The sequence below is a fragment of the Pseudopipra pipra genome, unplaced genomic scaffold (assembly GCF_036250125.1).
Source record: "Pseudopipra pipra isolate bDixPip1 unplaced genomic scaffold, bDixPip1.hap1 HAP1_SCAFFOLD_203, whole genome shotgun sequence".
NCBI lineage: Eukaryota > Metazoa > Chordata > Aves > Passeriformes > Pipridae > Pseudopipra > Pseudopipra pipra.
Genome location: NW_026990682.1, coordinates 1 through 26758, shown reverse-complemented (window position 1 = coordinate 26758; position 26758 = coordinate 1). Strand labels below are relative to the sequence as shown.

At 54.6% G+C, this 26758-nt stretch overlaps 4 long non-coding RNA genes across 5 annotated transcripts; 3 read left to right on the top strand and 1 right to left on the bottom strand.

Annotated features, from left to right (window-relative positions):
* Window positions 1-129: 129 nt before the first annotated feature.
* On the top strand, window positions 130-4668 carry LOC135408157 (uncharacterized). Its single transcript, XR_010427294.1, has 3 exons — window positions 130-387; window positions 3876-3980; window positions 4105-4668. It is a non-coding gene; the product is annotated as an uncharacterized LOC135408157 (long non-coding RNA).
* A 5293-nt stretch (window positions 4669-9961) lies between these two features.
* Window positions 9962-17197, top strand: LOC135408155 (uncharacterized). Of its 2 annotated transcripts, XR_010427290.1 has the most exons (4): window positions 9962-10092; window positions 10635-10746; window positions 10952-11074; window positions 17044-17197. It is a non-coding gene; the product is annotated as an uncharacterized LOC135408155 (long non-coding RNA). The 2 variants fall into 2 exon arrangements; XR_010427291.1 differs by lacking the exon at window positions 10635-10746.
* On the top strand, window positions 13059-14149 carry LOC135408154 (uncharacterized). The gene is made up of 2 exons (XR_010427289.1): window positions 13059-13114; window positions 14098-14149. It is a non-coding gene; the product is annotated as an uncharacterized LOC135408154 (long non-coding RNA).
* Window positions 17198-22100: 4903 nt separating the features above from the next.
* On the bottom strand, window positions 22101-24704 carry LOC135408153 (uncharacterized). The gene is made up of 4 exons (XR_010427288.1): window positions 24468-24704; window positions 23937-24354; window positions 22656-23087; window positions 22101-22573 (listed from the first exon to the last, which is right to left on the bottom strand). It is a non-coding gene; the product is annotated as an uncharacterized LOC135408153 (long non-coding RNA).
* Between the last annotated feature and the right edge of the window lie 2054 nt (window positions 24705-26758).

Below are 26758 nucleotides of genomic sequence, written 5' to 3'. Positions count from 1 at the left end.
GTTGCAGAAAAAGGATGTTGGGTCTCTTCTTGAGTTCGGAAAGCTCCTTTTGATTGGTGAGCAGGACAAAGTTCAGAGTTCCCATCCGTGTTTGTGTCTCAGCCTGTGTTAGTATTCAGGGCTGTAGCTGTTGTTGTCACTGAGGAGTCAAACTCTGCTTTAAATCATGAGACACTGGCCTAGTGGACAAGTGTCAAGAATAAAGAGGGAATGATACCTGAGTGTTGAGATGTAACAAGAGCTGATCCTTTTTGCAGTGGGATGTAGACTGGAAACCGCACAGAACTGAGCCAAGGGATTGAAAGGGACCAACCAAAGGAGGTGAAGAAAGAAGGAAGAAGGGAAGTGAGGCAGTAGACAAGCAGCACCAAGTTGCTGTGTAAGCAGGTGAGTTGTGTTGAGGTTCCTAAGGCAGGCACTGAGGACTTTGAGGGCTCCAGACAGAGCAGACCTGGGAAGGCCCTCGGTGAAGCCCCTTGGAAACCTTCTAAGGGTAGGTGTGTATGGTAATGAGTGTTGGAAAATGTCCTGAGTAGGGATTAGGAATACAGGGAAGGAAAATGAATCCTCCTGTAATGCTGCCATGTCAGCTGCAGTGGAGATAGGTCTGTGTGCCCTTTGCGAGCTGATTGCCAGGACTCCTGGCGGGCTGGAATGATTCAAGAGCATAGGAATAGAAGATTGCCTGGCTTCTAAAACTCATCAATTGAGTCTCAGAGGTTCTTGTATGAAATTTTAGGTAACACCTGAACTTTTGTGTGTACTTCTGAGTTCCGTTGGAAAGTGATTGTCCAGGGAAGAGGAATCTTACTCAGTGCAAGAAGTTGCACTTGATGAACTTCCCATCTGAGCTGATGGTCTTGGCAGAAGTGCTCAGCAAGGAGGCTCTTTGCTCCTAGGCAGGAAGAAAGGCCAGTGCCCTTCCTCTCCAAGGCCCAGCCCAGGAGGACTGGCAGGAGCTGCTGGTGTGGCTGCTCTTTGGGTTCTCAGCTGTGGCTGTGGGGTGGTGACATCGTGTTCCTGCCTGTGCTCCAGGGCAGCCAAAAGCCCCAGCCCAACCCCTGGGCCTTTCTGGGAGCCTGAGCTATTGTAGTACTGGGGATGGGGGTTTGGGTTTTTGTTTCCCTAAAAGTAGAACCGTTGGGGGGGATCTCTTATCTCACAGTTGTTGTTGTTTTGATATCTTAATTAATTACAACTTGAGAAGAAAAGCTTGTGTAACTTAGCAACTGACTTGCACTGGTTACACTGAAAGTGCCAAGGAGTTGTAGTGTCCACTGGATTGTTTGTATTGAAGCAGTTTGGTGTTTACAGAGCGATAATAACTCCTGTCAGCAGCAAGGTCCTGACTGAAGTGGCAGCTGCAGTTGTTCCTGTGGTGTGGGCCAGTGGAATTCCAAGAAAATGGACAAGGACAGAAGCTGTAAGAATTACCCCTAAGCCAGAGTCTCTCCTGGTAAGGCAAACCAAGTATCCTTTAAAATTAGGAAGCCAAGCTGGATTGGTTCTAGTAACAGCTAAATTTGCTGATCATGGTTTGATAGTAGAATGTGAATGCAAGGACCTGTAAAGAAAGGAAATGGGAAAGATGATTGATTGCTGGGAGCAGGGGCTGGCAGACAGTGGCACTGGATGTTTGGTTGTGGTTGGGAATGAGCAGCTTGACCTGCCCAGGGTTGTCTGTGCTGGGGGTGGGTTTGGGTCCTGTGTGGCCACAGGTCTGTGCAGCAGCTGGAGCCTGGGCAGGTTTGGGGGCTGTGGTGTGCCAGGCTGCTGAGTTTGTTTTGCCTGTTTCCTTGGAGTGTCCCAGTGTCCCTGCTTGGCTGTTTGTTGCCCTGCAGGCAGAAGAGCCCAGGCCTGAGCTGGCTGAGTGTTGGTGTGACCCAGAGTGGGTGTCCCTGCCCTCGGGACAGTCCCCAGAGCTGCCTTTGGCATTCCCTGCTGAAGGGTGGGAGCTGCCCAGAGCCAGCAGCATCCAGCTGGAGGATGCAGGAGGATGCAGCTCTGCTTAGCTGGGAGGTAAGAGGTGGGGTGCAGGAGCTGGCAGGGGTGTTTTTCAGGCAGAGGGAGGGCAGGAGCAGGAGAATTGCAGGTGCAGCAGCTGGGTCAGTGCTGGATGGAGTCGGGGCTGGGAAAGGGCCCTGAGTGTCAGGGCAGGGGAGAGCCCAGGGTGGCCCTGGGAGCCCTGGGGCTGTGAACAAGTGCAGTGGGCAAAGGAATGGGCACTGGAGAGCTGGGCAAGCAGCTGGAGGAGTTGCAAGGAGAACCAGGAGACTGGAATGCAGGAGCAGCAGCTCCCTGTGTGTGTGTAGAACCAGGTGTACTGCAGCCCTGAGTGAGTGTCAGAGACTGAAGTGTTTGATGATTTATGCATTCTAGGAGACTTTTGCAGGCTTTGACTTTTTGATGGGCAACTGGGCCCATCCCCCCTCCTCCAGGGCAGAAGATGTCAAGCCCTGAAAAGGCGGGAAGAGCCGAGCTTGCAGGCTTTTGACTGTTACACTGTACCTCTGATGGCCCATGGGAGCTCATCCCCCCCCTCTGCCTGTCGGGAAAAGGGCGGGAACCAGGCCAGACACAAAAACTCAGCACAGACCCAGGAGATGCTGGAGGCTCGAGGCACGGCCCGTGACACTAACCATGGATATAATAACCCATAATTTCTTGGAGTATGGGGGCTTCCCTCCTTCACCCCCAGCAGATCACTTCACCACTTCAACTGACAGACATGGAAGCATCGCTGGACCCCGTGGGCGGTGACTATAGACATCTGTCCTCTCTCAGCTTTTCTTTCTCTTACTCTCCCTTGCTCTTATCCTGCCTTTCTCTCCCCTATGCATTTTCTCCCCCCACTCAAAAGGTTATCTCTGTGTCACACTGTGGTATGACAGCACCCAAAAAATGTTAACTTACCTACTAGTTCCAAATTGTTAAAATAAATCTTATCAATATATGTTTTCATACACCGATTATCTAGTGTCGTTTCGCTTTAATCCACCCCAAAGGAATTATTGATAAAAACCTGAGTTACCCCCCTCTCCCCTTTTCCTGGGGCGGGTCGTAACAGTGAGGTGGGAAATGAACCTCAGGAGGCTGGGAACGAGTCCCACACACTGGTTCAAGTGGGCTGGACTCTTCCCAAGTGTCTGAAAAGCTTTTCTTCAGTGTTGCTTTATCAGTTGAAAACTGGAGTGATTGTCGAGGTGTTGGCACTTGCTTTCCTGTGTTTTTGGTGAGGTGTTGACTCAGTACCTTTCTTGGAGCTGCTGTTGGATGAAGAGGTGCCTCCAATTGACCTGTAAGGTCCTTGTTTTTCTTCCCTGCTTCTCCCAGCTTGTCCAGGAGATGGAATTCCAGTGCTACAGTCTGGGTGGGTCATGGTGCTCCCAAAAGGAGCCTTTGTGCCTTCAGGACAGGTTTTGGTGCCACTGGAGCTGCTGGGAGAAGCATAGGGTTGGCAGTGAGAGGCCTGGAATGATGTTGCTGTGGCACAGAAGAAATGAGCAGTGATGGTACAGTTGACTATTTTCTCTTGAATATAATGGTAAGAGCTACAGGAGTGCCAGGTGTGTGTTCCAGTCCCCAGCATTTGGTTTGCACTTGTCCTGGTCAGACACAGGTCCAACTTCCTCAGTCCTTAACACAATAGAGGGAGAATTAAGGACTGGCAGTGTTAAGGTGATTGGTGTGACAGGGGTGAAACTGGGAAAACATTGGGGAATTCCTGAGTTTGTCTGTTTGCCAAACTCACCCAAACCTGTGCTCGGAAGAGATGGACTGGAAAAGTTGAGGCAGAAATGAAATGGAAAACTGGGGATGTTGAAACTATAATTACTGGAACTAAATGTGTCAAAGCAGCAGCTCTTGTTGTGCAGGGAATAACTCCTGTCAGCAGCAAGGTCCTGACTGAAGTGGCAGCTGCAGTTGTTCCTGTGGTGTGGGCCAGTGGAATTGCAGGAGAGTGGAAGAGGGCAGAACCTGTAGGTATTACCCCTAATGTGGGATCTATATGGGTAAGGCAAACCCAGTATCCTTTAAAATCAGAATGCCAGCTTGGATTGGTTGCAGTAACAGCTGAATTGGCTCCTCCTGGTTTGCTTGAAGGACGTGAATGCAAGAACCTGCTAAGAAACCAATGACCAAGATGATTGATCAGTGCAGGACCTGAGAGAACCACCTTCAATGACAACCTTAGGTTTAAAAGATGGCTGTTGCTTTTGAAGGAGAAAATCTGGAAAGCAGGAAGGAAGAAAAGAAGCCCCCTGACTCCTCCCTGAGCCCCAGACAGCCCATGAACTGCCTTGCTGGGAATGGTAGGACAGGATGGACTCTGGATTGCTCCCTCTGGATGTGTGGTAAGACTTTTATACCAGCTTTTAAGAACAGCCTGTAAGCATTTGCTGCCTTGGCTAGATGGTGCAAGGGCAGCTTTTAAGCAGCTGAAGCATTCCCTGAGGAGAGCTCTGGGTCTGCTAGATGTCTCAGAACTGTTTGGAAGCATCTTTGGTGGGGAGGGCAAACAAAGGACAAGGTGTGCAGTGACCCCCCTGAGAAGGGACTTGGAGTTAATGGCATCCCTGCAAGTGAACTTTGTGGGCTGTTCCCCCTGTAGGGCAGGTGATAGTCCCAGCTACAGTGATGGGAAAAATGGTTAAAAGAGAGCCCAAAAAGCTGAAAATCCTCCTGGAGGCCCTTGGCCTACAGAGTTTCCTGAGTTCTCCCTGCAAGAAGGGTAGTGATAGCTTTTGAGTGCTGATAGATCCTTTGAGTAGATAGCCTTGAGTGTGTCCTTGTTGTCCCAGTAGGCCTTGTCAAAGTCCCCATATTCCAGGAGATATACGTATTAAAGTTTAAAATGATCTCCATAATCCTTTGTTGTCTTGAGGCTCTCCCCTGCAGGAACTCCAGGAACTCCTGGTGCCGCCTGGGCCGATGGATTGGACGCCCCAGCCCCTCCGTTCCTGCCCAGCCAGTGGGTCCGTGTCCAGTGGTGGCACTGCCAGCCCTGCAGGTGAAGTGGGAAGGGCCTTTCCAGGTCTTGTGGGTCACATTGATAGCAGCTGAAGTTGCAGAAAAAGGACCTGGGGTCTGTTGTTCTTTAGTTCAGAAAGCTCCTTTGGATTGGTGAGCAGAACAAAGTGGTTCCTTCAGAGTTCCCATCCGTGTTTGTGTCTCAGCCTGTGTTAGGATTCAGGGCTGTAGCTGTTGTTGTCACTGAGGAGTCAAACTCTGCTTTAAATAATGAGACACTGGCCTGATGGCCCAGTGTCAAGAATAAAGGGGGAATGCTCTCTGAGTGTTGAGACGTAACAAGAGGTGATCATTTTTGCAGTGGGATGTAGCTTGGAAACTGCACAGAGCTGAGCCAAGAGATTGAAAGGGACCAACCAAGGGAGGTGAAGAAAGAAGGAAAGTGAGGCAGCAGCCAAGCAGTAGCAAGTTGCTGTGTAAGCAGGTGAGTTGTGTTGAGGTTCCTAAGGCAGGCACTGAGGACTTTGAGGGCTCCAGACAGAGCAGACCTGGGAAGGCCCTCGGTGAAGCCCTTTGGAAACCTTCTAAGGGTAGGTGTGTATGGTAATGAGTGTTGGAAAATGTCCTCACTGTGGAACAGAAATGCAGGGAAGGAAAGTGAACCCTCCTGTATTGCTTCCATATCAGCTGCAGTGGAGATACCTGTGTGTGCCCTTTGGGAGCTGATTGCCAGGGCACCTGGCGGTCTGGAATGATTCAAGAGCATAGGAATAAAAGATTGCCTGGCTTCTAAACCTCTCCATCTGAGACTTAGAGGCTTCTTTGAAGAGCTGAGTTCAGGCAGGAAAATTGCCCCCCCAGGAGGGACTCTGTGCCTGCTCTCCCGTGGCTCCAAGGGATCTCTGGCCCTTCACGCCGGCACCGAGATTTTCTCGGGAAGGGCCTCAGATCCCCGGACCAGTCTGGGACACAGGCAAGATCCCCCTGCCTTTAGAAATGAGGCCTTCTTGTGGCTTCCTCCCCGTCCCCGTTGGTGGGTTCCAAAGAAGGCCTCCTGAAATGCCTTTTGGGCTGTCCATGGCAAGCTTGAGACCAAATTGGGCCCCCTGGAGGGACAGTGCTGTTGGTGCCCCCCGGGTTGGGGCACCCCGAGGACTCCAGCGCGCACCGAAAGGATTATTCGGGGAGATCCTCGGGGTGCCCGGCCCTGGGGAGCTCAAAGCAAGGTCCCTCCCATGGATTCAGGCATTGCTGAGAGTATCCCAGGGGTCCCTGTCCCTGCTAGACATGGAGCTCTCTAATGGACTGGAATTGGGTTCTAAAAGTGGTGCTCCAAGTGCCAAAGCAGTGTGGGATTGGGATTAAGAAATGAGCAGTGAGGGTCCAATTGGCTGTTTTCTCTGGAATGTAATGGTAAGAGGTGCAGGAGTGCCAGGTGTGTGTTCCAGTCCCCAGCATTTGGTTTGCACATGTCCTGGTCAGACACAGGTCCAACTTCCTCAGTCCTTAACCCAGTAGAGGGAGAATTAAGGACTGGCAGTGTTAAGGTGATGGGTGTGACAGGGGTGAAACTGGGAAAACATTGGGGAATTCCTCAGTTTCCCTATTTGCCAAACTCACCCAAACCTCTGCTAGGAAGAGATTGAGTAGAAAAGTTGAGGCAGAAATGAAATGGAAAACTGGGGCTATTGAAACTGTAATTGCTGGAACTAAATGTGTCCAAGCAGCAGCTCTTGTTGTGCAGGGAATAACTCCTGTCAGCAGCAAGGTCCTGACTGAAGTGGCAGCTGCAGTTGTTCCTGTGGTGGGGGCCAGTGGAATTGCAGGAGAGTGGGAGAGGGCAGAACCTGTGGGTATTACCCCTGATGTGGGATCTATATGGGTAAGGCAAACCCAGTATCCTTTAAAATCAGAATGCCAGACTGGATTGGTTGCAGTAACAGCTAAATTGGCTCCTCCTGGTTTGCTTGTAGGATGTGAATGCAAGAATCTGCCAAGAAAACCAATGTCCAAGATGAATGATGAGTGCAGGACCTGAGAGAACCCCCTTCAATGACAACCTTAGGTTTAAAAGATGGCTGTTGCTTTTGAAGGAGAAAATCTGGAAAGCAGGAAGGAAGAAAAGAAGCCCCATGACTCCTCCCTGAGCCCCAGACAGCCCATGAACTGCCTTCCTGGGAATGGTAGGACAGGATGGACTCTGGATTGCTCCCTCTGGATATGTGGTAAGACTGTTATGCCAACTTCTCAAACAGCCTGTAAGCATTTGCTGCCTTGGCTAGATGGTGCAAGGGCAGCCTTTAAGCAGCTGAAGCATTCCCTGAGGTGAGCTCTGGGTCTGCCAGATGCCTCAGAACTGTTGGAAGCATCTTTGGTGGGGAGGGCAAACAAAGGACAAGGTGTGCAGTGACCCCCCTGAGAAGGGACTTGGAGTTAATGGCATCCCTGCAAGTGAACTGTGTGGGCTGTTCCCCCTGTAGGGCAGGTGACAATCCCAGCTACAGTGATGATAAAAATAGTTAAAAGAGAGCCCCAAAAGCTGGAAATGCTCCTGGAGGCTCTTGGCCAAGAGAGTTTTCTGAGTTCCCCTGAAAGAAGGACAGTGATAGCTTTTGAGTGCTGGTAGATCCTTTGAATAGATAGCCTTGAGTGTGTCTTTGTTGCCCCAGTAGGCCTTGTCAAAGTCCCCATATTCGAGGAGATATACATATTAAAGTTTAAAATGATCTCCATAATCCTTTGTTGTCTTGAGGCTCTCCCCTGCAGGAACTCCAGGAACTCCTGGTGCCGCCTGGGCCGATGGATTGGACGCCCCAGCCCCTCCGTTCCTGCCCAGCCCCTGGGTCCGTGTTCAGTGGTGGCACTGCCAGCCCTGCAGGTGAAGTGGGAAGGGCCTTTCCAGGTCTTGTGGGTCACATTGATAGCAGCTGAAGTTGCAGAAAAAGGACCTGGGGTCTCTTTTTCTTGAGTTCAGAAAGCTCCTTTGGATTGGTGAGCAGAACAAAGTGGATCCTTCAGAGTTCCCATCCGTGTTTGTGTCTCAGCCTGTGTTAGGATTCAGGGCTGTAGCTGTTGTTGTCACTGAGGAGTCAAACTCTGCTTTAAATAATGAGACACTGGCCTGATGGCCCAGTGTCAAGAATAAAGGGGGAATGCTCTCTGAGTGTTGAGACGTAACAAGAGGTGATCATTTTTGCAGTGGGATGTAGCTTGGAAACTGCACAGAGCTGAGCCAAGAGATTGAAAGGGACCAACCAAGGGAGGTGAAGAAAGAAGGAAAGTGAGGCAGCAGCCAAGCAGTAGCAAGTTGCTGTGTAAGCAGGTGAGTTGTGTTGAGGTTCCTAAGGCAGGCACTGAGGACTTTGAGGGCTCCAGACAGAGCAGACCTGGGAAGGCCCTCAGTGAAGCCCCTTGGAAACCTTCTAAAGGTAGGTGTGTATGGTAATGAGTGTTGGAAAATGTCCTGATTGTGGAACAGGAATGCAGGGAAGGAAAATGAACCCTCCTGTAATGCTGACCCCTCCCATCATCTGCAGTGGAGATAGGTCTGTGTGCCCTTTGGGAGCTGATTGCCAGGGCACCCGTGGGCCTGGGATCATGGCAGGGTGTTGTAAGCAAGGAATACCTGGCTTCTAAAACTCAGCAGCTGAGTCTTAGAGGTTCCTTTGAAGAGCTGAGTTGAGGCAGCAGAATTGGCCCTGCAGGAGGGACTCTGTGCCTGCTCTCCCGTGGCTCCAAGGGATCTCTGGCCCTTCACGCCGGCACCGAGATTTTCTCGGGAAGGGCCTCAGATCCCCGGACCAGTCTGGGACACAGGCAAGATCCCCCTGCCTTTAGAAATGAGGCCTTCTTGTGGCTTCCTCCCCGTCCCCGTTGGTGGGTTCCAAAGAAGGCCTCTTGAAATGCCTTTTGGGCTGTCCATGGCAAGTTTGAGACCAAATTGGCCCCCTGGAGGGACAGTGCTGTTGGTGCCCCCCGGGTTGGGGCACCCCGAGGACTCCAGCGCGCACCGAAAGGATTATTCGGGGAGATCCTCGGGGTGCCCGGCCCTGGGGAGCTCAAAGCAAGGTCCCTGCAATGGTTTCAGGCATTGCTGAGAGTATCCCAGGGGTCCCTGTCCCTGCTAGACATGGAGCTCTCTAATGGACTGGAATTGGGTTCTAAAAGTGGTGCTCCAAGTGCCAAAGCAGTGTGGGATTGGGATTAAGAAATGAGCAGTGAGGGTCCAATTGGCTGTTTTCTCTTGAATATAATGGTAAGAGCTGCAGGAGTGCCAGGTGGGTGTTCCAGTCCCCAGCATTTGGTTTGCACATGTCCTGGTCAGACACAGGTCCAACTTCCTCAGTCCTTAACCCAGTAGAGGGAGAATTAAGGACTGGCAGTGTTAAGGTGATGGGTGTGACAGGGGTTAAACTGGGAAAACATTGGGGAATTCCTCGGTTGGTCTATTTGCCAGACTCACCCAAACCTGTGCTAGGAAGAGATGGACTGGAAAAGTTGAGGCAGAAATGAAATTGAAAACTGGGGATGTTGAAACTGTAATTGCTGAAACTAAATGTGTCCAAGCAGCAGCTCTTGTTGTGCAGGGAATAACTCCTGTCAGTAGCAAGGTCCTGACTGAAGTGGCAGCTGCAGTTGTTCCTGTGGTGTGGGCCAGTGGAATTGCAGGAGAGTGGGAGAGGGCAGAACCTGTGGGTATTACCCCTGATGTGGGATCTATATGGGTAAGGCAAACCCAGTATCCTTTAAAATCAGAATGCCAGACTGGATTGGTTGCAGTAACAGCTAAATTTGCTCCTCCTGGTTTGCTTGTAGGATTTGAATGCAAGAACCTGCCAAGAAACCAATGGCCAAGATGATTGATTAGTGCAGGACCTGAGAGAACCATCTTCAATGACAACGTGAAGCAGTTTCCAGTATTGGATTGCAAAGATGGCCTTTGCTGCATCTCCTTGAGCAAGGAAAGCCAAGAAACCTATGCTTTGGCAGGAGAAAATCTGGAAAACGGGAAGGAAGAAAAGAAGCCCCCTGACTCCTCCCTGAGCCCCAGACAGCCCATGAACTGCCTTCCTGGGAATGGTAGGACAGGATGGACTCTGGATTGCTCCCTCTGGATGTGTGGTAAGACTGTTATGCCAACTTCTCAAACAGCCTGTAAGCATTTGCTGCCTTGGCTAGATGGTGCAAGGGCAACATTTAAGCAGCTGAAGCATTCCCTGAGGAGAGCTCTGGGTCTGCCAGATGTGTCAGAACTGTTGGAAGCATCTTTGGTGGGGAGGGCAAACAAAGGACAAGGTGTGCAGTGACCCCCCTGAGAAGGGACTTTGAGTTAATGGCATCCCTGCAAGTGAACTTTGTGGGCTGTTCCCCCTGTAGGGCAGGTGATAGTCCCAGCTACAGTGATGGGAAAAATGGTTAAAAGGGAGCCCCAAAAGCTGGAAATCCTCCAGGAGGCTCTTGGCCAAGAGAGTTTTCTGAGTTCCCCCTGAAAGAAGGACAGTGATAGCTTTTGAGTGCTGGTAGATCCTTTGAATAGATAGCCTTGAGTGTGTCCTTGTTGCCCCAGTAGGCCTTGTCAAAGTCCCCATATTCGAGGAGATATACATATTAAAGTTTAAAATGATCTCCATAATCCTTTGTTGTCTTGAGGCTCTCCCCTGCAGGAACTCCAGGAACTCCTGGTGCCGCCTGGGCCGATGGATTGGACGCCCCAGCCCCTCCGTTCCTGCCCAGCCCCTGGGTCTGTGTCCAGTGGTGGCACTGCCAGCCCTGCAGGTGAAGTGGGAAGGGCCTTTCCAGGTCTTGTGGGTCACACTGATAGCAGCTGAAGTTGCAGAAAAAGGACCTGGGGTCTGTTGTTCTTTAGTTCAGAAAGCTCCTTTTGGTTGGTGAGCAGAACAAAGTGGATCCTTAGGGTCAAGTATAAAGTGGGAATGATATGTGCATGTTGAGATGTAACAAGAGCTGATCCTTTTTGCAGTGGGATGTAGCCTGGAAACTGCACAGAGCTGAGCCAAGGGATTGAAAGGGACCAACCAAGGGAGGTGAAGAAAGAATTAAAGTGAGGCAGCAGCCAAGCAGCAGCAAGTTGCTGTGTAAGCAGGTGAGTTGTGTTGAGGTTCCTAAGACAGGCACTGAGGACTTTGAGGGCTCCAGACAGAGCAGACCTGGGAAGGCCCTTAGTGAAGCCCCTTGGAAACCTTCTAAAGGTAGGTGTGTATGGTGATAAGTGTTGGAAAATGTCCTGACTGTGGAACAGGAATGCAGGGGAGGAAAATGAATCCTCCTGTAATGCTGACCCCTCCCATCAGCTGTAGTAGAGATACCTGTGTGTGCCCTTTGGGAGCTGATTACCAGGGCACCCGTGGGCCTGGGATCATGGCAGGGTGTTGTAAGCAAGGAATGCCTGGCTTCTGAAACTCACCAGCTGAGTCTTAGAGGCTTCTTTGAAGAGCTGAGTTGAGGCAGCAGAATTGGCCTTGCAGGAGGGACTCTGTGCCTGCTCTCCCGTGGCTCCAAGGGATCTCTGGCCCTTCACGCCGGCACCGAGATTTTCTCGGGAAGGGCCTCAGATCCCCGGACCAGTCTGGGACACAGGCAAGACCCCCCTGCCTTTAGAAATGAGGCCTTCTTGTGGCTTCCTCCCCGTCCCCGTTGGTGGGTTCCAAAGAAGGCCTCTTGAAATGCCTTTTGGGCTGTCCATGGCAAGCTTGAGACCAAATTGGCCCCCTGGAGGGACAGTGCTGTTGGTGCCCCCCGGGTTGGGGCACCCCGAGGACTCCAGCGCGCACCGAAAGGATTATTCGGGGAGATCCTCGGGGTGCCCGGCCCTGGGGAGCTCAAAGCAAGGTCCCTCCCATGGATTCAGGCATTCCTGAGAGTAGACTGGACTGTGCAGAGAGGGAGCAGTTTGTCCTGTGGAGTTGGGATGGGTTTGTTCAGGATGCCTTGGGAGGCAGGGCTTGAGAGGCCCCTCTGTTGGCTGTAGTGTTGGAAGGTTGTAGCAGCAGGGATGGAGCCTTCGACCTCCTGCTCCCCCCGTGAGCCCCGACGGGACCGTGCCCTTGGCAATGGAGGGCCCCCCATTGCTGAGCCAGCGGTTCCGGGGCCAGGAGGGATGGGATCAGGATGCCGAGCTCCACCCAGGGCCAGGGCTGCCAATGTTCAACCATGGAGAGAACTGAAAGCAGAGTGAGATGGAAGCCAAGCTGCAGCACAGGGGTGGGTGAGAAAAGACCCTAATCCTTAGGTGGAGCTTTGAATTCCCTGGAAAAATGGATCCTGTCAGATGGTTCAGGCCCTTGTGGATGCTGGAGCAGAGGCCTCTGTAATTTATGGTCACCCTAAAAAGTTGCAAGGACAGCAAGTTCTGACTGCAGGATGAGGTGGGAAACAAAGTGCAGTGGTCCAGAGAAAAGCTGAGCTTAAAATTGGTCCTGTGCCAGAGCAGCCTTGTGCAGTGCTTGTTGCTGTCCCTGAGTGTCCCATTGCAGTGGATATTCCCAAGGGTGCCTTGTGCTGGGGAACACTGGGGGCAGTTCCCTTTCCCTGGGCAGGGCAGGCAGGGCACGTTTCCCCCCTCGAGGGTGGCTCCACAGTCTCACCCTCTGCCCTGGGAGCGTGGCAGAACACCTGGACCCACTGTCCTTGCCAGAGAGGGCACAAGGGATGGTTGGATGGGTGAGGGAATGGTTCAGGGAGTACAAGCACCATTAGAATGAGTAGGGCAGCACATGGAAAGGAAGGGGGGAGTTAATCCAGACAGAATTCAAGCACCTGCCCAACCTGTGATAGTTTTAGGAACTCAGAGGTGTTGTGGTCCCCAGGAACTGTTGCCCAGGACTAGGCAGGAGACTTCAGGCTTGGTCACCCCCAGAGCAAGGTGGAAGCCCAGCAGTTTATTGGTTGGTTTGGCTTTTGGTGACAACAAGGTCCTCCTTTGGGACCAATCCTTGGCCTGGGCCATAAAGTCCCAGGGCAGAAGTGTGAGTTTGAGTGGGAAATGAGCAGCAGGGAGGGTTGGAAACAGCTCAGGGAGCAATTCAACAGGCTCCAGACCTGTGGCCAATACGAGCTCCAGAGGGGGAACGGAAGGTTCCTGCCAGTGCTAATGATGCCAATTGGAGCCTCTGGCAGAAGTAGGGTAATGTAAGGGGGGTACTTTTGAATTAGATGATCAATGGAGCATAGAGGCGTGAGAAAGAAATCATATTAGGTTGTGAAACCAGCTGGAGTGTGGTACAATGTAACTTGATGGCACAAGCTAATTGTAAGGTCCATTGTGCTTTTCAGCAAGTCAGCCTGATATCCCCTGTTATCAGAGCTGAGTTCTTCCTTGGTTCTGCTACATCTTGCAAGGTAGGTACATCTACCCTTGAAACACCATGGGAGAGGTCATACCTAGGGGTGAGAAAGATGATGGTGAGAGGAAGATGATGTGGGCAGGGGTGGCTGGCCCCTTGCCCTACAAGTAGGGCAGGCCCAGACTGTTGCCACCAGGCAATGATCAGGCGGGGTTTGGCTGCCAGTCAGGCCTCCCCTTACACTGTGTCCTGGCCCTACGTGGTGTAATGTGGAGCTGATCAAATGGGCTGTCAGGACTGCTGAGCTGAGCGATCCTCATCCTGCCACCGAGCCTGTGTTGCTCCGCGGGGACGCCCGCTAAGGGATGGGCACCGACCAGCTGCTGCAGATCCTGACAGCCCTGCCTGGCTGTGGGGGTGGGCACAGGTTAGTGATAGGAAGCAACTGAGAAAGAAGACTTTAAACATCCTATAGTGTTCCTTTAATACCCTTTATTTAGTATTCATATTTTCCCTTTACTTTCCCCTTGTACTGACCAAATATCGTGTTAATAGTTATCCATAATATTGTGTTAAGATCCTTTTTGGTATCCCTTTAACTCCCTTTTCACTAGTTAATATTATACTGTATTGAATGCTGTTCTTAGTATTTGTTTTAATGCCACATGATAAGGCAGTTCATTTGTATCCTTTTTTAACTTTTGATTCTCTTTGCTAAGTTTATTATTATTATTATTCTCACTGCAATAAAGATATCTTGTGTGTTTGAATGCTTGTGGCACTTGTCTTTATTCTGGGCCTGTATCCTAATGAACTGTTCCAGGTAGGAAGGAAGTGCCCTTAGGATTTGGGAATAGGAAGTTACTGGAAGCCAGCCCAAGATAACACCCTGTTGGAGAAGCAGCTCTGAGTATGTTCTTGGGCTTTAGTGGAAACTTAATAAATGATAAGAGGGCCTGAAATCCCCCTAAGGCCTTGGGTAAAAAGCTCCTCCAGGATGCCCAGGCCAGGCCCTGCTCAGGAAGGCAGCCCCATGGAATGGAGATGGTGGATCCAAGCCAGAGCCAGAGCAGGGGTCGGGGCAGGAGCGAGGCCTCGGGAGGGAGTTGCCCCTGGCCCTGTGGTTGAAGCAACAAGTGTCGATCCCCTGGACAGTGAGCACAAATCACTGGGGAAATGGGGAAAAGCCCCAGAGCAAGTGCTGGGAGCAGAGAGGGAGCATGCATGGCTCACTGCTGGGTCAGCCACATCTGTCAGTGGGAAGCACTTTTGGAAAGCAGGAGCTTATAACCCGTGCCAGAGGGAGTTTGAAGTCACGATAGGGGGAGGCAAAAGTAGTCCATGAGCTGAGTGAGACACTGTACCTGTGGGAATGAAACAGGAAGAACTAGGGCAGTGTCAGGTTTGTAGGGATTTGGGGTCAGTTGGCAGTGGTTTGGCTACTTGGCTCCCAAGTGACACCATCACGGAATTAGTGATTAAATGCAGACAAGGAAAATGGGAATATATTCCTGTGAATAAATGTTAGTGGAGGGAATGATATTGCCATGTTGTAGCTTGATATCTTACAGAAACTGTGGATCCTGGCCATCCTCACAGCCCTTGTGGTCCCTCTGGGCGATGCTGTTCCCTGGAAAGTTCCCTGGAAAAGGTGCCTGGGTCGGGTGCCTTGGTTTGATTTGGATGGAGGTGGAAAAGCAGCTCCAAACCAGGACCCCAGGACAAGGTGACCTGGGAAGCAAATGGCCCTTGGCCAGGGGTCAGTCTCCCTTTGTGCCCGGGGGGACTCTCTGGCAGGGCCGGGGTCTGTCGGGCTCATTGTGCGGGCGGCTGTTGGTGCCCTCAGTGGGATTGGATGGATGTGATTCCAGGGGCTGGGAGCACTGTTGCCATGCAGTGCTGTAGTTTCCCTTACGGTGCTGGGTCCGGGGGGTCTCCCTGGCATCGTTGTCCCCCTGTGTGAGCGGTGCCAGTCACAGCCCCAGTGTCACAGCAGCAGGGCCGTCCCCTGGGCTCTGCCTGCTGGGCTGTTCTGGGAAGTGCTGCCAAAAGAGCAAAGGGATCGGCTGGGGCAGGGGATGGCACAGTTTGGCATCATCCTCCCCAGGCGAATATTGGTCCAACTGTTGGGTACCTGCTGCCTGTGTCCTGCAGCCCAACATCATCAGGATAACAGAATTCCTTTCCCCACTCTGATTCCAGCTGTTCCTGTTATTCCATGAGTGGTGAGGAGTTGTTTCCTAGAGTGCCCTGCCTGTCAGCAAAACACCAGGCCCAAAGGATCCTGGCAAGTGCAGCCCTGGAAGAGTCAGGAATACTCAAAAATGCACCAGTTCTCAGGAAGTACAACTTTGTAAAACATTTATGAAGCTGAAATTCCACAGCACTGAGCTGTTGGGTCCCAAATAATATTGGAGGGAGAGGCAGAAAATGCCACTGCTGCTGGGGCTGAACTGTCTGCAGTGACTGGGCAGGACTTTGCCCTGATGCCTGAGTGCATCTTTGGGATGGATCCCAACTGTCAGCCCCTGGCTCCATAACTTGAGTAGATGATGCTCCTTCAAGCCCAGCTGCTGTGTTGGTGTCCTGTGGGCACCTCTTGCCCTGGCCTGCTGTGAATGTGTTTGTGTTGCAGCTCAATAAAGTCCCTTTCAGTGGTGATTGTGTCATTTTTGTGTCAGTTCCTCTCCCCTCTTGCCCTGCCCCAGTGGCTGCATCACTGGCTTGTGCCTAAATGAACTCTTCCCCTGCAGCAGTTCCCTGCTGCTCTCAGAGAGGGTGGAGTTGAGGCCCCTGAGCAAAGGGAAAAAGGATCCATCCAAGGCAGGCCCGTGCTCACCCCCTGCCTTCCTCCAGCCTCCCTCCTTACAGTTCCCGTCCCTGCTGGACACACAGCCTGTTCCCAAACAACCCCTGTTCCTGTTCTCTCTCCGTGTCTCCCCTCACAACTCCCCTCCTCTAATCTCCAGGTGCCCAGGCCCCTGTTTTTGAGGGGCATTCCTGGGCTGCTGTCCCCCCATTCCTTATAAATGAAGTGCCAAGAGCCCCAGGTGCAGAGAGGTCTGCAGGGAATCAGTGCCCAGAGCTGCCTGTGCCTGCCTGTGTTCCTGCAGTTCTCCTTCCTGTTCTCCCTGGGCTGGAGAGACCTGCCTGCCCTGGGTTTATTGGGGCAGAGGGATGGGATTACATTTGTCCAGAAGGTTTGTTCACAGACATGTTTTCTGACAGGCAGTGCCATTTTCCTTTTGCCTTTCCCAGGTTTTTCCAAGTGCTGTCCAGCACAGGGATCCATGTGCTGGGACAGTGATTGGCAGCAGGAAGGGGAGCCTTGGCCTCACCTGCCCAGCTCAGGTGGGTGGCACAGAATGGGGGTGGGCTGGCAAGGCATGAACACATTTCTGAGTTCTGGAGTGCCTTGAATCCTTTCCCTGTCAGGTTTCTCTCCCTCATTTCCTGGGGTCCAGCGTCCCAGGTGTCTCTTCCTTTGCCCAAAGTCCAATGGCAGAGGATTGACTGACTCCCAAGGGAGGTTTGGAATGAAAAGGGTTCTGTTCAAATGGGGCAAGGAATGCAGTAAGAAAGATGAGCCTCCTTTTAGTGCCTGAAATAGACAGGAATAAAAATGCTGGAAAAGGTCCCATTTTATTTGTTGTCCCCCCTGGATTTTTCATGGCTAAAACTCTCTAGTGAGCAATTGAAGAGAAGGGTGAAGGGCAGGAGCCTTTGACTTGCCCCGTGCCCTTAATTGCCTTGTTCTTTTCTCTTCCAGGCCAGGCCAAAGCCCTGATCCAGCCCAGCTCTGCCAAGTGCCCTGGGCTGGGAGCAGCCAAAGGCAAGAGGCTGCAGCCCCGCCGGCCGGGCTGGGGGCTCCTGGTGCTGCCCGTGGGGTGGGGTAAGTCAGAGGGACACGTTTCTCTCCTCCTGGTGTTGGCATTTGCTCCCTGGGCCCTGGATGTGTAAGGAAGGACGCAGTAGCAGGGAAGGGCAGTATTTCCAAACTGTCTGAATGTTGCCCCCAGGTTTGGGATGGGGGTGGTTGGGTTTGGCCTGGGCCGGTCAGGATCAGCCATAAAGGACCCACCAGAGCCCTGAACCCTCACTGGACATGTCCAGCCCCTCAAGTCATTAATTTTCAACAAAGGACAAAGTATTGGTACTTGCTTCTGATCTGTGGAGAATTTCCTTCGGAATGATCAATGCAAAGTATCTCTTTGGGTCTTTTGTTTGTTTGTTTGTTTGTAATTTCCTCTCTGGCTTCAATGAGTTTGATGTGCTCCTGTTAAGGAAGCAGCCTGTTTTGATCTTGAAATTTGGGGTGGTTTGGTTTGTTTAGGTTTTTTTCCCCCCACTGACTCGGGCCTTCTGTGCATAGTCCGTGTTGTCCCACAGGACTGCTTTGGTTCTGGGTCAGAGAGAGAGAAGAGAAGTGGCTTTTCCTCATCTGGAATGTTTCCAAGCAGAAGTGGGACATTGTCCTGCCCCTCCCCAAAGCACTGCAGGCACCTGGGAGTAGCTCAGGGCTGGCCCAGTTCTCTGAGACAGAACCATGGGGGAGAGGTTTAAGTATTAATCACATCTCTGGTGTCCCCTGGTTGCAAAGATTGGGTCCTACAGTCCCAGAGTGTTAAGGAAAACAAGGAACTTCTGTTCTTCCTGGCAAACCTTCTGCTATTGCTTGTGCAGTGTTTGAGTTCTGTTGTCTGAGTTCCTGTCCAGGATCTTTCTAAGAGAACCTGTTAGAAATGTAGAGGTAGGATTAGAATTTGGGTCTGTTGCCTCCCCAACTGCCTCCAAGTCCTGATGGACTGGAGTGATGAGTGCTCTCAACCCAGGGTATTTCTTGATATTGTGTGGCTTTCCCTCAGCTGTGGGTGAGGAATCGTGCAAGCAAGGCCTGTGTGCCCGTGGGTGTCTCCCGTGTGTGTCCGTGTGGCAGGGCTGGGACAAGGACTCGTGCAGGGACCCAGCTGGCACTGGAGCTGCTGCCATTCTGAGCCACTGCCAAGGGCTGGGGAGAGACCCTCTGGGAGGCTGTTGCCAGGATTCCATTGGGAGCTGGATCTCCCTCCAGCTGCAGCAGCCAGGGGAGGGTTCTTCCTTGTGCAGCCCAGTGGCTTCTGCTCAGGCTGGCCCAGAGTGGGGTTGGGGCAGGTTCTCCAGGGAACAGGAGCCAGCCCTGAGTGGGTCTCCAGGTATGCCCAGGATGCTGCTAATGCCCAGGGATCTGTTCTGGGTCCAGGCTGTCCGTGCTGGAGGGCCCTGGTGGCTGCAGTCCCTGAGCCCGCAGAGACAGAGAGAGCCCCGGCCCGAGGGGCCTTTGGCACCTTGTCCTGAATTTGGGGTGAGCCTGGGAGCGTGTGGAAGGTGAGAACGAGGGCTGTGCTTCCAATGCATCATCCCTGAGAAGATCCTGTTGTTCCAGAGCACTGGGGACAGTTTGGGCTTGGCAGCTTCAGAGCTGGATTGGAGCAGTCCCTGAAAAGAATCAGGAGAGTGGAGGTTTGTCCCAGTGGTGCTTTCACACCCCACTGGACAGGCTGGGCTTTGTGTTTGAGGTTGTCCTGTATTTGCTCTGCAGATAATGGACCCTTCCCAATTCAGCCCAGCAGATCCCAAGGGCTCTGACAGGAATATTTGTTCTTTCCTTCCCTTTGGGATAACTTCATCTCCAAACTGCCATGAGCAATTCCTTAATTTTTGCTGGAGAAAACCAAGTGTCAGAGGCAGTTTGCCAAGGAGGCCAGAAGTGTCTTTGGAGCAGAGAGTGCTGCCAGCTGCGTGTGCCTGTCCCCAGCCTGGCACTGCCCACAGGGACACACTGGGCACAGACCATGAGAGGGAACAAAACCACTGCCTGCCAGAGGGTTTGTCCTGGGCCAGTCAGGCCTGGGGCAGGAATTGGACTGGGCAACTCCATCAGCTGCTCTTCCCTCCCCCACAAAGCCCCATCCCCTGGGCATTAATGACATGCCCTGTGCCCAGCGCTCACTGTTCACCCAACTGAAACCAGAGCAAGGCTTGCTTTGCTTGGAACAACTTAAAATAACTTTAAACCAAAATAAATCACTTTTTTCTTCTTTTTTTTCTTTTAGATGCTGGAATTGCCTCTCTGGCTGTGTGCTGAGCTCTGGCTGCGTGCTGAGCTCTGGCTGCAGGGGACTGTCAGGCCTTGGTGGCTGTGAGTTCCTGTTCTTCTCCCTGGGAAACTGGAAAGAGTTATTCATTAGATTGCAGAAATGTAATTTCGAGGGGACCCAGCAACTGTTTGTGTAGGAAAAGGTGAGGTGCTACAGAGGGGAGGGAGGTGGCATTTTGGAGGGGTCCCACTGAGGGGGGAGTGGAGAGCCTGGGGCTGGAGTGTGAGTTCTTAAACAGGGAAGAAGGGAAGGATGCTTGGGAGGGAAACACTCAGGGAATGTGTAGGGATGGAATGGAAATTTGGGGTGTCAGGAAGAGAAAATGGGTGATGTAGAGGAAGGGAAATGTTGGGGGTAAGAGTTGATCTCATCTGTAGAGGACAGAAGGACCATTTAGAGATAAAGTGAGGCAGTGAGTGGTGGGCAAGTCGGGAAAATTTGTGTTTGTCAAATTTGAGGTCACCTGTAGCAGAGAGGATGTACCTCCTGATGGACACTGAGGCAGTCAGGGGTGGGCAGGAAAGGAAACCTTTGGGGGTAAAACTTGAGGGAACATCCAGGGCAGAGAGTGAATATTTTGAAGGATAAATGAGGTACTCAGTGGTGGACAGTTGGGGAGTGTTTTAGGGTAAACTTGGGTTAGTTCACAGGGTAGAGAATGAACATGTATTTGTACAGAGGAGCTGACCTACCCCTACGTGTGGGTAGGTAAGGAGAATTTTGGGAGTAAAATCTGGGCAATCTGTAGCAGAGAGAATGAATATCTTGGGGTAAAGTGAGGCAGTCAGTGTTGGGCAGGTAGAGAAAATTTGTGTTTGTCAAATTTGAGGTCACGTGGAGCAGAGAATGTACATCCTGAGGTAAACTGGGGTAATCAGTTGTGGACTCGTAGGGAAAATTGGGAGGGAAATATCTGAGGCAATCTCTATGTTAGAGAATGAATATCGAGAGATGAACATGAGGTACTCAGTGGTGGACTTGTAGGGAAAATTGTGGGGGTCAAATCTGTGGCAATGTGCAGCAGAGAGAAGGAACATTTTGGAACAAAGTGAGGCAGTCAGTAGGGGAGAGGCAGAGGAATTTCTGAGGGTGAAACTTGAGCAAATGTGCAGGGCAGAGAATGAATATTTGGAGGTCCAAAAGAGGTAATCAGGAGTGTGCAGTAGGGAAGACTCTGGGGAGAGAATGACTCTTTTGTGTTCAAGAAGAGGTAATCAGGAGTGGGCTGGAAGGGGAAAGTTTGGGGGTTAAAAAGGAGGTTCATTCTCTGCAGGGCAGGGAATGAACACACTGAGGTAACCTGAGGTGATGAGTGGTGAGAGACACAGACAATTGTGGGTGTTAAAGTTCAGGTGATCTGCTGGGAAGAGAAGGAACCTGTTGAGGTAAAGATGAGGCACTGGGTGGCAGACAGGTGGGGAGAGGTTTGAGATAAGCCTGAGGTGTGTGTGGGGTGCAGAATGACCCTCTGTAGGTACAAAGGAGCTGGTCAGACGTGGACAGGTAAGGCAGATGTTGGGAGTAAAATGTGGGGCAATCTGTCACAGAGAGAATGAATATTTTGGGGTAAGGGGAGGCAGTCAGCAGTGGGCAGAGAGGGAAATCTTTGTTTGTCAAACCTGAGGTAATGTGGAGGAGAGAGAATGCACCTCCTGGGGTAAACTGGGGCAAACAGTAGTGGACAGGTGAGGAGGTTTTGGGGGAAACTTTGAGGTCATCTCTGTGGCAGAGGATGAATGTTTGGAGGTAAAAATGAGGTAATAAGTAGTTTGCAAGCAGGGAAAACTGTGAGGGTAAGTGTGGATGTCACCTAGGGGAGAAAATGAGGCTTTTGAGGTCCAGTGAGGCAGTCAGTGGTGGGCAGGGAGGGAAAATTTGTGTTTGTAAAATCAGAGGTCATGTGGAGGAGAGAGAATGCACCTCCTGGGGTAAACTGGGGTAAACCTTGCGGACCTGCAGGGAAAATGTGGGGGGTAAAACTTGTGGGAATCTGCAGGGCAGAGAGTGAATCTTCTGAGGTGAAAATGAGTTCCTGGGTGGTGGAGAGGTGGGGAAAGTGTTGAGAGTAAACTGGAGGTGGTCTGCTGGGTAGAGAATGAACATCTTGAGGTAGAAGTGAGTTGCTGAGATGTGGAGAGGTCAGGAAAATGCAGTGGGTCCAGTGTGAGGTCACCTGCAGCAGAGAGGATGTACCTCCTGATGGACACTGAGGCAGTCAGGGGTGGGCAGGAGGGGAAACCTTTGGGGGTAAAACTTGAGGGAATGTCCAGGGCAGAGAATGAATATTTTGAAGGATAAATGAGGTCCTCAGTGAGGTATTCATTGGATTGCAGAAATGTTTTTTGAAACCTCTCCCCTTCTTTGTGCCTTTTACTGACAGACCTTCTCTTTTTGCCTTTGAATTTACAGCCTCCTTGTAACTCCCAGCCCGGAAAACCTGGGATAACTGAGGAGGGACAGAGATGAAGGTTTTATCTGCAAACTTGGGGTAATTTCTGCAGGATACAGCAACTGTTTGTGTGGGAAAGTGTGTTTAACCACATTGGCCCAAGTTGTGTTTGCACCAGCTGGGGCCAGAGGTGCCAAGCAATCCAAAGCAAACCCTGCTCAGCCTCCAAATCCCAGGGGAAGTTCTCCAAGCTGTTCATTGAGGGTCTAAAGATACATTGAAATGGAACCAAGACACTACTAAGTTTCCTGGGAATCCCAGTATTGCTGTCCTAGAATTTTTAACAGCTTTTTAAGCTTTTTATGACAATAATGGCTTTCTTCCTTTGATTGAATCCTGCGGTAGGATTTGGGGTTTCTTTGGATTCTGAATCCCTCCCAGGGGCCCTGACACTGGTCAGGAGCTGGCAGGACAAACAGAGTCAGAGCTCCTGGCAGGCACAGGGGGTTTCCCCCAGAGTGGATCCAACTGCTGCCCCCCAGCCTGGCCAGGCGGGATCTGCTTTGGCTCCCGGCTTCTGCCAGAGACAGAATGTGTTCCCTTGATTGGAATGAGGATCCCGTAGCTTCATCTCCTAGAGGTTCCCTGGGCAGCTGATCCACTCTGCCCCGTGTCCTGCTCTCAGTTCCTGCCCAGCCAGAGCCAACTGTACCAAGGGCAAGAGCACTCCCAGCCTGGATAGGGAATGGGGGACTGGCTTGTGCACAATTCACCTAGAAAGTCAAACGAGGGGATTGTTGGAGTATCTGGCTCCTTAGGGGAACTTGCTGGGAGTAGAGAAGCACAACCCCAAACCTCCAGCTGTGGGTGGAGTCGTGGAACGTAAACCAGCACAAACTCATCCCCCAAAATGGACCGTGGAAGAGCAGGACCAAATAAGGGTCAGTGTCCCTGTGGAAAGGCAAAAGGAATTGGTTGGGACTTTGATTGTCCCCTAGGGAGATGGAGGTTGCTGGGATGCAGAGAATGCCCTCCCTCAGGCTGCCAAGATCTCTCAGCGCAGCGGCTTTGGCCGACAGGGCAGCAAAAAGATTGTTCTCTGCGGGGGGCCCAGGTTTGGGTTCCGGTCTCAGCATTGCAGGTTTGGATGAATTCTACCTACAGCCCGCAATTCCATGGGGAATTCCTGCTGCAATAGCCTCCCAGTGCCTCCTGGAGCCCGGATCTTCCCCCGCAGAGCTGCCACTTTAACGCCAGGTTTGCCAGGAAGCAGCCACGGTTCCAGGTCTGCTCAGCGGGATCGGGACAAGGACAGGTTCATTTTCCACAGACTTTGCTGTTTATAACCCTCCTCCCCCAGCCCCGCCGGTGTCGCTGGGGGACTTGAGCGAGTTCCTTGGAATTCGGCCGATTCTCCGCCCCGGGCCGGGCTCCAGGGGATGTGTTCGCCCAGGAGAAGGCGGGGGCCGGACGCGCTCCCGGCCCGGGGCGAGGCAGCCCCTGAGCACGGGCGAGGACGTCTCTCCGGGCCGGGAAGCCGCTGTCCCTTCCGAGCCTCGGGAGCGACCCCGGGGAATTCTTTTCCCGAAGAAAGGGATGCACAGCCCTGCTTTCAGAGCACCTCCGGCTGGAAGGGCAGGGATTTGGGGCGGGCGGGACACACGTGGGGGGCGCGGGGGAGCTCTGGGAGGTGGGCCCTGGGAATGGCTGCCCGCGCTGCTCTGCAGCCCCGCCGTGCCGACACTGCCGAGTGCCAGCTGGATTCTTTGGGTCCTTTGGGGCTGGCGCTGGGGCGTGTCCAGGGTGAGGCATCTCAGGGGGCCCGTTCAGAGCAGCGCCCGGCTGAGGAGCCGCGGGCAGCCCTTTCCCCGTGCCCACCCCACGGGGGCTGTAGGGCACGGCTCCAGGGCACAGCTCATCCATCCCCTGGCAATAGGAAGCCCAAGCAGGGCTGGGTCGCTGTCTGTCGCTCCGGCCTCCTCCCGGTCCGCGTTCCCTGCCCTGCTGGGACTGCCCAGGGAGCCCCGAGAACGTTCCTGGCGGGAAGCGGGAGCCGCCGAGGGCTCCGTCCAACTCCGGGCCCGAAAAGCGGCCCCGACCTGAGCCCCCCCGGCATTTTGGGTTCCGAAGGCTCACCTGGAGGAGACGCTCCCCCGCAGGCGGGACCAGGCGGCGACACTCGACCAAACGCCTTTGCCTCGGAGCGAGGGATCCCTCCGGACTCGTTTGGCTCCTTTATCCCTGGAAATGAGCTCGGATGCCGCACGAGCACCTTTGCAGCCGTCGGGTGAAGCCCGGACGGGGCCGGAAAACCTCCCTGAGCAGGGCAGTGATGAATTGGTGCCCGTCCCCAGCCGGGCACAGCCCAGCCGGCCGCGCTCCCTCCGGCCCGTGGCTGCGAAGGGCTCCTGCAGAGATTGAATAAAAGCTCATTTCCTGACTGTATTTGCCCGCGGTCTTGCCCCTCTTTTGACTCGCGCAGCACCATCCGGTTGGAGCATTTCTTGGTTTCCTCCCCTGTAGCCGTTTCCCTCCCAGGCAAGGCCTTCCCCGTCTGCAAATAAAGAGGAAATGTTTCAACGGGATTTTGAAAACCAGAGGGTTTGCCCCGGGAGGGTGCGAGTTGCCGAGAAAGCGGGGGAGAGGAAGGAGAGCCTCAGGTCTCACCTGGCTGGTGTCAGATGAGCCGCACCTTCTGGATGGCAGGGCAAAGAACTGCTGTCGGTAATTGCCGAAGTTCCGCAGGCAGAGCTGGGAGCAGCCTGTGCCCGAGCCGCGGCACGGTCAGTGCCAGCTCCTGGGGCCGCCTGAGGACAGACACAGGGACACGGGGACAAACGAGCAGCTCTGCTCGGGGTCCCGGAGCACGGGAGGAACGGGGAAAGGGCTGCCGCCGTTCTTCCCTCCCCGGCAGGCCCCAGCTCCCCGCGGCCGGAGCGGGCCCGTGGCCGGAGCCCCGGCGGGCCCCAGAGCCCTCGTTCCCGGGGGCCCTGGGGGTGGGAACCTCCTGGGGCCGCGTTTAAGGAGGAGACGGGCGATGTTCGCCCCGGGAGCGGGTGCGGTGGCCTCGGGGGTGCCCGAGCGGGGAAGCTCCGATCCCGCGGGGGGTACGGGCGGCACCCCTCCTCGGGGGTCCCGGGGCCGGCCCGGCGTGTCCCCGCGCCCCGGCCGGTCCCAGCCCCGGCTCCGCGTCTACACGACGAACGCGCCGCCGTTCTCCCCCGACCGGGCCCCGGCCGAGCCCCGGCCCGAGCGGCCCCGCCGCGCTCGGCCCCAGCGCCCGGCCCGGAGCGGCTCTTCTCGCCCGCGTTGCCGGGGCACAGGCGGCGAGGCCGGGCTGGGATGAGCCCGGCACCGATCCTGGTCCCCGTCCGGATGCCGAGCCCCATCCCAGCCCCAAACCAACCTCGCTCCTCCGGTCGCGGTCCCGGTCCTGGCCCCGATCCTTGTCCCGGTCCTCCTGCCGAGCTCCATCGCCACCCTCGGTCTTCCGACGCGCCGACCGCTCCCGCAGCATCCCGGTACGAGGTTCCTCCGCAAACTCGGGACGAGCGCGGCTCTGCCGGCTTTAAACGGCGCGGCCGGGGCGGGGCCGGGGCGGGGCCGGGGCGGAGCGGGGCCCGCACAGGTGTGCGAGGCGGGGCCCGTCCAGGTGCGCGGGGCGGGGACGGGCAGGGGGCGGGTCGGGGCGGGGGTATTTAAGCGCCGGAACTCGCCCCCGCGGCCATTTGCTCGGGCAGTGCGCGGGGAGGCAGCAGCGCCGCGGGAGCCTCTCGCTGCCGCGGCCCTTTTTCTTTGCTTTTGTTTTTGTCTTTCTTTTGCTTTTCCCCTTTTTTTCGTCCCCTCCCTTCCTCCCCACCCTCCACCCGCTCCCCGCACGCCGCCTCTCCCCGGCCGCTGTCGCTGCCCTCCTGCACAGCCCGGCCCCCCCTCCTGCCCCCGGCCCCCCCTGCCTGCCCCTGCTCCCCCCTCGCTGCTCCGCTGCACAGCCCGACCTGCCCGCACCCCCGCTCCGTCCTTGCCCCCCCGCCCGTCCCGTCCGTCCCCCTGTCCCCGGGCCGTGTCCCCGCAGCCGCGGGCTTGGGGGCGCCGCTTTAATAAAGCCGCGAGGGCCGGAGCCGGCGCCCCCCCTGGATCCCCCTTTCCACGGGGCCGGGCCCGCTCGGCGGGTCCCCCCTGCAGTTCACAAGCACCGCCCGACACCGCCGGGGCTCCGTCCCGTCCCGACATCACACGGGGGGCTCCGCGGGCGGGGGGACGAGGGGGTGGCGGGGGGGGCAGGGGATGAGGGTCCCCTCCGGAGGAGGGGGCTCGGGGGGGACGAGGGGGAGGCGGGGGGGGCAGGGGATGAGGGTCCCCTCCGGAGGAGGGGGCTCGGGGAGGTGGGCGGGGGCAGGGGGGGCTCGGGGAGGGGGGAGGAGGGAGGAGGAGGGGCCAGGGGAGGGGGGCAGGGGGATCCCCTCCGGAGAAGGGGGTCCCGGGGTGGGAGGGGGGAGTTTTCCCCCTGTCGGGCCCCTCCCACCCCGGGACTCCCCGCCCTGAGGGGTGGCCTGGGGACCCCCTCCAGGGCAGTGGGGTCCTCGGGTGGGAGGGGTCAGAGGGGGGAACTCCTCCCACTGATCCCTCCCACCCCGGGACTCCTCCCCCGGGGGGCGGTCGGGGGCGGGGCCCCTCCGGGAAAGGGGGTCCCGGGGTGGGAGGGGAGGAGGGGCGAGTTCCTCCCTCTGGCCCCTCCCACCTCGGGACTCCCCGCCCCGGGGGGCGGTCGGGGGGACCCCCGTCCGGGGGAGTGGGGTCCTGCGGTGGGAGGGGTCAGAGCGGGGAGATCCGCCCCGCGATTCCTCCCATCCCGGGACCCCCTGCCCGGGGGGGAACGGGGGGGAAGGCGGGGGGGGGGGGGGGGAAGGAGAAGGGGGGAGTAGTGGCGGAGGGGGGGTGGGAGGCAAGGTGAGGGGGGA